We start from the raw sequence: 13,146 nt of genomic DNA on the forward strand, positions 1-13,146 counted from the left end.
GTATTTTGCAGACAGAGAGTTATAGGACTCTCCCAGACCACAGATTCATACTCATAATACAAGAATAAATGAAAAAAAAGAAAGAAAGAAAGTTGTGTTTTCAAAATTGGAGTTCAAGTTATTTTTACTTCCAATAGTGTTAACATACTACACAGGTCATGAACAGGATTTTTTAAATTTTCATTGTAAGTGGGCTAAAGCAGTTAATTAAAAGTAGTCTAACATAAATGTAAATGCTGTAATTTGATTATTTTAATAAACCATGTAACTTGGATGGATTAGATGCTGGCGTGACCACAGTGCACACGTCTGATGTCGCTCACAGTGGTCCAAGGGATCGCTCAGGGAGTTTGTGTGTTCGCTCAGACACATGAAATATTTGAGGGAACATTGGTGGAAACATTATGGGTTCGCAGAGTCAGACGTGGATCAAATATTGTGCAGTATTTTGAAGTTCACTGAACATAGATGTTTACATTTTTCATTTATTTTTTATATTGCAAACATTTGCACTGTAATCAGTATTTGCACACTATTTAAGTGTGCCTATGCCAAGAGGCACACTTATTACTATTCGTCGGATTTATTATTAAGTGTGCCTATGCCAAGAGGCACACTTATTACTATTCGTCGGATTTACTAAGTGTGCCTATGCCAAGAGGCACACTTATTAACTCGCCCCGCAGTTTTGAGACAAGCTTCATATATGTTACCTCATTTTGTGCGGCTGGATCTGGAATGGTGTGCTATGACTTTTGGTGTTTATGACTTTTATAGTTTTTTAAATATTAATATTTTAGTGAAAATTTTCCTGCGCTTCTCTGCCGCACAGTTTTGACACAAGGGTCACATATGTCATATCATTTTGTGCAGCTGGAGCTGGACTAGTATGGTATGACTTTTGGTGTTTATGACTTTTATAGTTTTTTAAATATTAATATTTTAGTGCAAATTTAGGCCAATTCTTCTTTTGGCGCCATAGAAACAGACTTCATTTGTGGTGTGTTGGCTCCATCTTTTGGTCCCATTGACACAAATTTCAAACTTCATTTGTGGTGTGTTGGCTCTCTCTAGTGGTATGCCGGGAGTGGTACGGCCTGTCTACCCGTATTTGGATACCGTAATGACGACAATATCAATGGCGCGCACAGCGTCGCTGCTTTCAGGAACCATTGGAAGTTTTAAGGTTGCGCGAACCATTGAATAGTTACGGTAACCGCAAGGGCGTATGCTTGGTGGAAAACTCCATATCCCACAATTCATAGCACACCTCTGCCGAGTTAAACAATGGCGGACACGTCTTCGTTTTAAATGTCTTTTATTAGTGTTTCTAGGTCACAAAATAAACTTTTAAGATATTTTCAGGCGAGAATGTAGGTGTGTAAACTTCAAATATCTGCTCGTTTTGTCAAAACATCCCATATTAGCAACAGAGATGGGCAGTAATGCTACTGTAATCCGATTACTTTTTTCAAGTAGCGAGTAATGTAAGGGATTACCATTGCAAAAACGGTAATTAGATTACCGTTACTTTCCCGTAGGAACGCTGCGTTACTGCGTTACTAAAACCGTGAGTTTTTTGCGAGAATGTCTCATGATAGTGACCTAAGTGAGTGCGACATTCGTGACAACAGCTGTCTGCAGATCAACAATGGATAATATATCAAGTACGGGAGAGAGTATTAGCGTGCAGCGTTTAAAGTGTGGAAGTACTGACCTTATTTTGAGTTTGATTCCATAAAAAGTGACAAAAACATTAGCGTCCGTTGTGCGTGGGAAGAAAACTACTTTTTACAGCGAAAAAAACCCCCTTAACTTCCAAGCAAGCGCCGAGTGTGCTACGACTGTAATGGGAAATTCACAGAGAAACTCGCGGAGTCTTCAACTGACCGCTGCGGCACACCTGCACCAGGGTAAACCTCCGCCTACCCCGGTCCTGCTTTACAGGTGAAAATAGAGCAACTAGCCTTTGACTTTATTTATTTTCTGCTGTGTTTTACTTGCATCTATTTGAAAGAGTGAGTGTAAACACAAAAAAATATTTTATTTTATGTGCTGGAATGTGCAGAAAATAGGTTTAAATGTTAAACAAATTTCTTCCAGTCAGAGAATGTTGCATATAATTTAATTTTTGCTTGATGCATAAAGTTAAAAGATTAAAACTAATAAAACAAGTTTTAAAAAGAGACATTTCCATTTGATTACATTTTGTATGATGGATTATGCAGAAAAAGTAGAATTGGGCTGAAAGATCTATCGCTTTATCACCTATTCAGGTTGTAAATTGTGTTTTTAAAAAGTAACAAAGTAACTAAGTAATTAATTACTTTTGAAAATAAGTAATCAGTAAAGTAACGGGATTACTTTTGGGGGGAAGTAATCAGTAATTAGTTAATGATTACTTTTTTCAAGTAACTTGACCAACACTGATCACCACTCTGAAGACCGATGAGCGCTTTCAACAGGTTTACTGTCATTCAAAAGGGTAAAACTAAAAACAAGACAAAAAATACAGTCATGATATACATATGTGCAGCATAATATGCATTTATATACCACCTTGTACATACCGGCGATACAACCATAAACAGAAGATGTGGACAGTATTTTCTCCAACAGGACACCATAAACTGTGTGTCGATATGTTTCCCTTCTTTTTCCTCACTCGCTTTTCTTGACTGAGTGGACTTCCTGTTCAATAAAGTTTTTTTCAAAATAAAGCCGTTTCTAAGTGCATTACTTGGAGCAACCACAGAGGGTGCTGTAAACACATAATGAATAACAACTGACTGAGAATGATATTTTAGTGATACAACATTTTACAACTTTTAGTGATAACAGAACAATAGTTTTTTATATATTTTTTGTATTGCATTTGATACTTTGATGTCCTCCATTGTTGAACAGTGGACAGTCCAACAATGGAGCCAGGGCAAAAGGTTATGAAGCAAGATTTGATTCCACACGCAATAAAATAGGCAAGAACAACATTACACTCAGATCTTCCATGTCAAGAGAAACCTCGCAGATAGAAATTCTACAAACAGACAATATTACTGTAATAACCTACAAACTCAGTACAGGAAGTATTTAATCATGGACTGTAATATTAAGCTTTCGGACCTGCCCTTATTACTGCTTCAATTAAATGCCACAACTATTTCAAAAACCTGTTGATCTCCTCAATTTTGACAGCCTGGTGAAAAATGGCTTCCCACCCTCATTATTAAGTAGATTTGTGACAAAGACATGTACACAGACACTTACTCTCTCTCTCGCATTCACCCTCACATGTTCTGCCCAGGTGTTACAGTGGATGATGACATCATCCAGGTAGGCTGCAGCATATGCAGTATGCGGCCATAGCACATGGTCCACAAGGCGCTGGAATGTGGCGAGGGCTCCGAACAGAAGTGTGATGAATTGATATAAACCGTACGGAGTGAAGAAGGTTTTCTCCTTGGACTCTACAGACAAAGGAATCTTCCAGTAGGCCTTGGTGAAAACCAGTGCTCTGAAAAACTGAGCCATGCCTAACCACTCCAGGAGCTTGTCAACCCGGGGCACGGGATACGCATCAAACTGTGACAACTTTTTGACCCTGAGGTAGTTGACACAGAACCGTATAGACCCATCTTTCTCTACCTACAAGAACTATAAGAACTATGGGGCAACACCACACGCCGTGTGACTCTTCTATTACTCACACCAGGCCGCGTTTCACAATGGCGCTCCATGAGATTCATATAGCCCAGCAGGGGGAGAACACGTCTGCAAAATGCTGTTGCAATGCAGCAACATCTGCTCTCTGGGCCTGTGTTATCGTAATGGAGGGAGACAGGAATGGCGGAATTTGGTAACTCTGGCCCCAACTCATCTCTCCTTCTGTTCTGTGTCTCTGTGCTCCCTCCCTGTTGTCATGTCTGGTGTCTTAGTGTAACCCGTGTGTTTCTGCGTTGTGTCTGACAAAGAAAGGTAAAAGAAAGAAAGACCTCCAAGTAAATAACATGCTCGCTCCAGCTCCTCTCCGACAGGGGAATTGTAGAAAGAGGGCTGCATTTATATTTTACATTAAACATAAAATATGAACTTAAATGGAACATATTTGACATAAGATAAGAAAAAAAACACACCAACACAAAATCCGACATACCTGACAAAGAAAGGTAAAAGAAAGAAAGACCTCCAAGTAAATAACTTGCTCACTCCAGCTCCTTCAACCAAATACAAACAGTGGGGGAGAGGGTTAGCTCAACCCATCACAACTTCCAACCTAGCCAGAATTATATATTCATACTAGTGTTAATGGCACCTAAAACTTTGTGTGGCACACACATACTACACATTTATAGCATGTAACAAAAAACACAGGCATAATGATGACAATAATTGAACTAAAATCGCAATCAGAAACATCAGGGTGGCTAAATATGAATTATATGTGTGTTGTACAGGGTCTGGAAAGAAATGACACCCACCTCTCCCACAGGGGAATTGTAGAAAAGGGGAGAGGCCAAAGGGGTACACTGTATTTATAGGGTTGCACCAAAGAAGAAGAAGAACAATGAGGAGGGGCTCTAACTGATAATGAATATAATTACAGGCTTGAAGGTCCTAATAGTCAGGTATAAAGAATACATTTTGTGTAATTATAACAATATGTAATCTATGACTGGGTTACATTAGTGGTAAGCTCGTGACTGTGCATACCTGTTGTAATTCCTGTTTTACTTTGATAGTCCCTGCCCTGTGTGTATTGTGTCTTGTTTTCCAATTGTTTCGTCAGCTCGTCATCCCATCTAAGGCAGTTCCTGCATTTGGGTCTCTCTCTCTCCACTTCAACATCCTGCCAAGCTGCCCCAGTCTCACTGTGACTGGGAGGAAGGGAGGGTGGACCAGAGGATTGCCCACACAGCAAATAAAGGTTAAACAGCTTCCTCATTCGTTCTGAGAGAACAACACAGGCTACAGGTTGTGTTTTTAAAAAGCCCATCACAGCAATTATGACAGCTAAGCCAGTTTGTGTGTCTGCATGTGAAATTGGAAATGCTATTCTTTTTGCAAAAATGTTAGTGATTTTGTTTTATTTAACTATAAGTTTTTTCAAAAGTATACAATTATATTTTTGGACAAATGTTTTCAATGGAACATAAACTTTAATGAACTTTACTTTTACCATGGTTCAGCCAGTGCATTTATCATCTTGTACAAATAAATTTGTCTGTAATACTATGAAAAAAATATATATACACATGTGATGGCTGCACTTACAGCCACACAGTGGTAATATTCACCATGTTAGTGTAGAGGCTTATACATAACATTGCATTCACATTTGTCTTTCTTTAAATATAGGAATTAATTTACAGGACAATAAATAACTAGTTTTGGTTTAGAATTAATTCACATATTCACATAACACTGCATTCTAAAATAAGTGTGCACATTTTAGTTTACACTGTTATGTATGATTAATCTTTGTTTTCTGAGTTACCTTAGTTGCAGCTGCTCCAGTCCCTTGATTGAGGAGCCAAGAGGTGGAAAAGGGGCGGAGCGAGCCTTGATGGAAGCTGCAAATTGGCTCATTCCATAACTTGGGACCATGGGGGGGAATTGGAGTTCATTATGTTAGTTTTAGTTAGGTTTTGTGTGTTTTACCCCTCCTTGTGTTTTTGTGGGCTGATCAGCCACTATTTAAGTTTCCCCTTTGTCTCGTTAAGTTAGGTCACAGGTTGGTTTGTTTGAGTTATCAGTATTGTTGTCAACTTTGAGTAGAGTTCTGTTATTTTGACCTCTTTTATGGGCCCAAGATTTTGATTCTTTTTGCATGATTTAACGAATTGTGTTTTTGGGTTAAATAAAAAATCCTTTTTTTGGACTTTAACCTGTGCCTAAGTTTCCTTCGCTGCTCGGTCCATCACAACACAATATGTTTGGAACACATTATGCTGTATTTTAAAATTTGTTCTACAGAATGTTTGTTCATCTCAAGTTAATGTTAACACATTTATTTTTATATTTATTTGTATTCCTAAAAGTTATTTAAAGCAGATGAGCTTTCAATATTCATTCAGATTTTTTCTGATTTTAACTGTGTCTGGCAGATGTTTTGTGCCTAACAGAAACACACCTGCAGGACTCTTTTGTTGCAGAGAGTCTTACAGGAGTCTTTTTTAACTGCATAGATCCGCGTCTAGGGAGTACCTTCTAAACTGACCAATAGAGATACATTGTATTTTCAGTGAGGAGTTTGTCTCAGCAGGAAAGACCCCACTTTTTAAATCACTCCTGTGGCCACAATTTTGACAGCGGGAACATAAAGAACACACTTGTGTAGAACCTGGGTGTAGTGCTTAAGACCATCAAGGTTCAAAAAGTATTTTCATGAAGTTCAAATTTTTTTGATTTAGAAGCAGTTTTTCAACACGTGCACCGAGATAAATTTGACAGTGATTTGCCACAGAGAAACAGAATCAGTCAGTAGTTAGTGCAGGCACACTGGATAGAGCATTCTGACTGGCCAGTTAACTTTAGGCTTATTTTCCATTGGTGGATTTGTCTTCAGCAGATAGGTGGTTTAAATCTGGGCAGTTTGAGTCAGTTGATGACTTTTGAAATCATCTTTTGTGACTGGATGATCAGAACAGAAACTATTTACAGTTTTGTTTTAAAACACACTGCTATTATTTTGAACACGAGTAAAGCTCAAAAGTCGTATAATATTTTTGTCCATTCATTGGGAACACTGCACATTATATTTTACATCAAAAGGTGAAAAAAAAAAAAGAGTATCAATATTTCAATTACTTTACAGAAAATGAAGGCAAACATGATATTAGGCTGTTCAAAAAATAGCAGTGTCTGCATTTTTCCATTACAAACTCAAACATTTACTCAAACTAAAACAAAGTTAAGATTTAGCATTCCTGTGAATCACTAAACTAATATTTAGTTGTATAACCACTGTTTTTGAGAACTGCTTCACATCTGTGCTGCATGGAGTCGACCAACTTCTGGCATCTGTAAACAGCTATGCCTGCCCAGGATGATTTGACAACCTTCCACAATTCCTCTGCATTTCTTGGTTTTGCCTCAGAAACAGCATTTTTGATGTCACCCCACAAGTTTTCTGTTGGATTAAGGTCCGGGGATTGGGCTGGCCATTCCATAACCTTAATTTTGTTGGTCTGGAACCAACAGACTGCTCAATTACTGGTGTGTTTGGGGTCATTGTCTTGTTGAAAGACCCATTTAAAGGGCATTTCCTCTTCAGCATAAAGCAGCATGTATTTTGTTATGAGCAAATTGATCCATGATCCCTGGTATGGAATAAATAGGCCCGACACCATAGTAAGAGAAACAGCCCCATATCATGATGCTTGGACCACCATGCTTCACGGTCTTCAGAGTGTACTGTGGCTTGAATTCAGTGTTTGGGGGTCCACTGACAAACTGTCTGCGGCCCTTGTACCCAGAAAGAACAATCTTACTTTCATCAGTCCACAAAATGTTTCTCCATTTCTCTCTAGGCCAGTCGATATGTTCTTTGGCAAATTGTATCCTCTTCAGCACATCATTTTTTTAAAAACAGTGGGACTTTGCGGGGGCTTCTTGCCGATAAACTCACACAAGCTTCTTCTAATTGTCATAGTACTCAGAGGTAACTTCAAACCATCTCTGATCTCCCTGGAGCTGATCATTGGCTGAGTCTTTGCCATTCTGGCTAATGACCAATCCATTCGAATGGTAGTCTTCCACGTCTCTCTGGTTTGGCTTTCCATTTTAAAGTATTGGAGTTCATTTTAGCTGAGCAGCCTGTCATTTTCTGCACTTCTTTATATGTTTTACCATCTCCAATCAACATTTTGGTTAAAGCACGCTGTTCTTCTGAACAATGTCTGGCATGACCTATCTTTGTCAGGTTTTCAGAGAGAATTGCATGTACAACATCTTCTTCTTCTTTCATGTTTAACGGTAGCTTGCATCCAAAGATGTTGCACTACTGCCATCTTCTGGCTTTTATTCTTACTTCACTTCCGAATCCTTAGATCCTCTTGATGAGACCAGTATTTCTCAAAAAACGAAAAACCACTCCTTTCCCTTCATCATGACTTAACTGATTAACCACCTTTTCAAACGCAAGTTCCATTACACCACCCATTTCTACCCTCAACACTCTCCTTTGACTTACATGGATGTACAACTTGTGCTGGCTTCATCCTTAAATAAGGGCCACATGAATGACACCTGTTTCTTCACATAATGAATGACCTCACTGATTGGACTCCACACTGCTATTATTTTGAACACGCCCCTTTCACTTAATTATTTAATTACACAGACTCAGGTGCATTCATATTATGAATGTCAGGTCTGTTTGTTTTTCTGACTCTACTACACCTACTGGTAAATTATTTGCCATGTAATAATATGATTTGTACCAAAAACACTGACTGATCTAGTTAGTCATGTTGGACGGCTATTGTTTTGAACACAACTGCACCTGTCTGGAGTGGATTCTCCTACATGTCAACTCATCTAGCCTAATTTAATTACTCTGTATAGGCAAGAACATATATGTTAAATTAAAGAAACCAATTATTAGAAACAAGTTGTCTACCTTGTTGGCAGTTTGTCTTGTAATCGGAAGGTTGCCAGTTCGAGCCCCGGCTCCGACAGTCTCGGTCGTTGTGTCCTTGGGCAAGACACTTCACCCGCTGCCTACTGGTGGTGGTCAGAGGGCCCGGTGGCGCCAGTGCCCGGCAGACTCGCCTCTGTCAGTGCGGCCCAGGGTGGCTGTGGCTACAATGTAGCTTGACATCACCAGTGTGTGAATGTGTGTGTGAATGGGTGGATGACTGAATATGTAAAGCGCTTTGGGGTCCTTAGGGACTAGTAAAGTGCTATACAAATACAGGCCATTTACCATTTACCTATCATGTTCACATAAAGCAATCAGAACAATTAATACAAAAGAACACTTGTATATTCAAGAAAGCTAAAATATGATACTATTCCATTCAGCTAGGGCAAATAAACAATCACTTGGGATGAGCTTATTCAGAAGCATCAGATGTATGCTGACAAGTAAAGACATGGCCATCTATGTAAGTGACCCCCATCCAGGTCAGTCAGCAGTTGGAGGACGAGCGAGGCAACTTCTGGGGCCACCCAAAAGCCCAAGACCTCGGTACCCTCTCACCTCCTAAAACCTCTGGGTAGCTGGTCGTAAATTCGGCCCTGTTCCTGATTGGCTGTGTCGAAACCGTCCCACGCTATCTTATTGGTAGTGGTTGAAAGTAGCCAGACCTCTGGGCGGAGTCCTGCTCGGGGTGCAATCTTTCAACTCTGGCGAAAACTTCCGGTCGCTCGGGGTCGCTGGAGTTGAGCAAAGGTGGAGGCCATGACCATATTGCTTTATTGATTAGTGGTTTTTCCTCATTGGTAAAAGCTAGGGGGACCTCGATTTTAAATTGGTGGATCAGGAAGGAGCCCCATCTCGGGGTCGCACCAGGAGTCAGAGAGAATGTCATTTTTGCCCACACTGGCTGCTGAAGTGAAGACGCACCTGATTCTCTCAGGGATGTTCACTCCTGTATGACCGTCTCTCACCTAGGTGGAGAGTTTGTAAAAGATCTGGCCGTGCAGCCTCCAACTCTCCCCATCCTCACTGTTACAAAAGCACCGGTTTAACTAGAGCTGGGCGATATAAGATTTTTTCATATCACGATATGTCTGTGAAGGTTCTCATTCATCCAGGTCATCGTAGTCAAAGGAGTTTGCAAAGAAAAGCGTCTGGACTTCTTTAAGTTGAAGTGAAGTGAAGTGAAGTGAAACGTCTTCAAGCAACTTAAAGAAGTCCAGACGCTTTTCTTTGCAAACTCCTTTGACCATATCACGATATGTTTTTTTCATTTCAGGCGATAACGATATATATCACGATATAAGCCAAATAACTATATTTGTAAGATTTAAATGTGCCGTTGCTCACAAGTAAAATGTGAAATAATCAGCAGCTTGTTTTGATTTAAATATTTATTTCCCATAATAAGTTCAACAGGGTAGATGTACTTAAGGAACATGAGACTTCAGTTTCAGATAAATAAAGGCAAATATTGCAAACTACACAAAAGGCAGCCGCTAAAGCGTTTAAGTTTCAAAACAGAAAAAACAAAACAGACCACTAAATTGTCAATTCCACTTAGAAACAAAATTTTAATTCTAAAAATAAATCTTAGTTTGTTTTACAGAAGAACAGACAAAATTGACTAACTTTTGTCAATATCAAATAAACTGAGAACTAAAAGGAAATTCTCAATCTCTCCTTGTTGTATAGCTTAGCTTTTCAAACAGTTTTAACAGTTACTTTAGTCCAGAGGTTCCCAAAGTGTGGGGCAGAGCCATTGCAGGGGGGGGGGACGCGGTATGAAAAGAAAAAAAAAACAAAAAAGAAAGCTTGGACAGGTTTTTGATGGGGCTCCCACACAAACGCAAAGCAGGAGATGAAGCATCGCCAAATATGTTTCCAAACCAACTTCCTGACAAGCCAAAGACTAGAAAATATGGTGAAGCATATCTGCCCTTTGGCTTCACCTGCACAAGTGCCAAGGTAGGTCTCCCCTGCATAATTAGTTTTCCCTGCGTCGGGAGCACGCGCTGGGCTCTCCAAATCACGGACAAACAGTATTCCACATTCTTGATTTTTAGTTCACAAACACTTCTTGTAATGACTAACTACTCCTGACATTTTGGACATGTTAGCTCTTTATGCAGTAAAGTTACAGCGGGATGCAAATAATATCAGGCTGATCCTGCCGTAATTTGTTCCCCCGGTTCAAATCACGGACTAACAGTATCCCACAGCTGTTTTTGTTTTTGAAACCATTTTGCACAGAGAGGCATTTTTTGAAAAATGTATTGATAGCAATGTTGAAAATTATTACACAGGAAAAAAAACCAACTACACGTAAAATAATTACACCATGACGCCTCTGCCTTTCTAAATGGAGAGACAGTAACTGCGTGTGTATTTGTAAGCGTGTAAAACCTGAAGATACTCAGATTAACAGTAACAGTATTTTGTCTCTATCTGCCATTCTGCAATTCATCTCATGTAAACAATAACGTGGCGCACAGCGTGACGTGAAAAGAGGCACATACTTTTGTCGTTGTGTGACGAACTCTGTATTCCTCGTCCACATATAAACGCAAAAAATGAGTTTTAAATAATCTCCGTTTTCGGTGAATCGCAACGCGGTTTATGTGTGGACGAAAGACCCAAACGCATAGAAACAGCTGAGTTTTCAAAAATACCCGTGTAGGTGTGAACGCAGCGTAAAAGAGTTAGTAGTATATTTTATTACTACCTGTAATTTATTGCCGTTTACTTGTATTTGCTTAATTATTTACTAAATGTTTGAGGTGTGAAATAAACCGCAATGGAGCAAAATATGGGTGTGTGTGTTTGGAGGATGTGTTTGTGCGGTGGGGAGGCGCGAACATTTTTCTTGTAAAACAAAGGGGGGACTGGCAAAAAAAGTTTTTGGGAACCACTGCTTTAGTCTGACAAAAGCCGAATGACGAATTAGCGCTTTCAGTCAGAGATTGAGCATGCACCGGTTTATTGTATTTCCAGACTTGCTTTCGGCACAATTTACAGTGCGCGTTACTCTGTTTTTTGTCAGACTTGAAATAGCCGAAATACCTTCACACTACGGAACTTCTATGGCCCTTCCGTTCGACAAGCTCTCCGGCATTGGAACCATCATCTGGTTTTTCTTCGGTAACCTTCGCTCACGCTCTCGGTTGATTTTTCTCTAGTCGGCACACTCATTTCCTCCATTACCTGGGCAGCCCGGCTGGCTGCTTCCCAAACAAATACACATGTGCGCCTTGGCACTTGTGCTGTACGTAACAAGTCACGTGACGTGACGCTGCGGCTGTGATTGGTTCGGCTCTGCGCTACTTAATTTTGATTGGCTGTTCTTTTTTTTTTTCTTTTAAGAGGACAAGAGAGATGAGGCCTATCGCAATAGTTAAATTTTTCTATCGAGAAAAAGTTATTTCGCAATACATATCGTTATCGTTCTATCGCCCAGCTCTAGGTTTAACTAAGAATAACCTTTTTATTTTAGTTTAACACATTTACACACACACACACACATACATGTTTACACATGCCCACACACACACACGTGCAAACTCACACACAATGCAGATATTCTGCAAACATTCTGTTTTTACATTTGTGATCCTCGAGTTAAGACATTAAAAATACTTCATTCCACTTTTAAGAAATTACACCTTTCCAATTTCACTCTTTAAGAGGTTTAGAAGATGAGCTTTTAATTATCATTCAGATGTTTTCTGACTCTATATTTTCTTTTGTTATCAGTCGGCTTTTCTAATGTGGATTTTAAAGATGTTCAGATACTTTCCAACTTTGAAACTTCCTTTGCGTGAACTTCAGCTTTCAACAGGTCTGCACTTTGTTGAAAAAATGTTGAATGAGCTGAAATCCACCGAATCATTCACCCGAAGGCCAAAGATTCAGCAGTTATTACATTTCAGCTCAACCCATTCAGCTATCAGCATTCACACTGCATTTCAATCAGGAAATGCATTCTCTCTCTCTTTTTTTTGTACTACATACAATATATACAGTACTGTATGCATTTTGGCCATTTATCAAGTCTTGTATATTATCAAGAAATCCTTTACTTAGCATTCATGTCTTTTCAAAATATTCCTTTTTGTTCTTAATCACATGTAAAATACTCTTGCAGACATTCTGTTTGACGCTGATAGTTGCTTGTTTTACTGCAGTTTACTTCGTTGGCTTATTTTGTGCAAAAAAGACTAATTTAAGGAAGATGTTATATAATACTCTCTTATATAGACTTTCACTCAAGGCAACCAAATGTCTCAATGATTTGGCCTCATATGACAATGACAAAGCTGCATGCCATTCACCTCTCTTTCTTGTGCTTATATAGTAATACAAGGAAATTCATTTCAATTATCAATGTGAAATAAATCAAAAATGTACTATTTAAAAATAACTTTAAATGACAAACTATTCAACTGAATATTCACAATCCAGTCACATGTGGAGCACCTCACACATTAAAGCCATGCAGCTTGATT

This window comes from Oreochromis niloticus, linkage group LG14 (genome assembly GCF_001858045.2).
Source record: "Oreochromis niloticus isolate F11D_XX linkage group LG14, O_niloticus_UMD_NMBU, whole genome shotgun sequence".
NCBI classification, from domain to species: Eukaryota; Metazoa; Chordata; class Actinopteri; order Cichliformes; family Cichlidae; genus Oreochromis; species Oreochromis niloticus.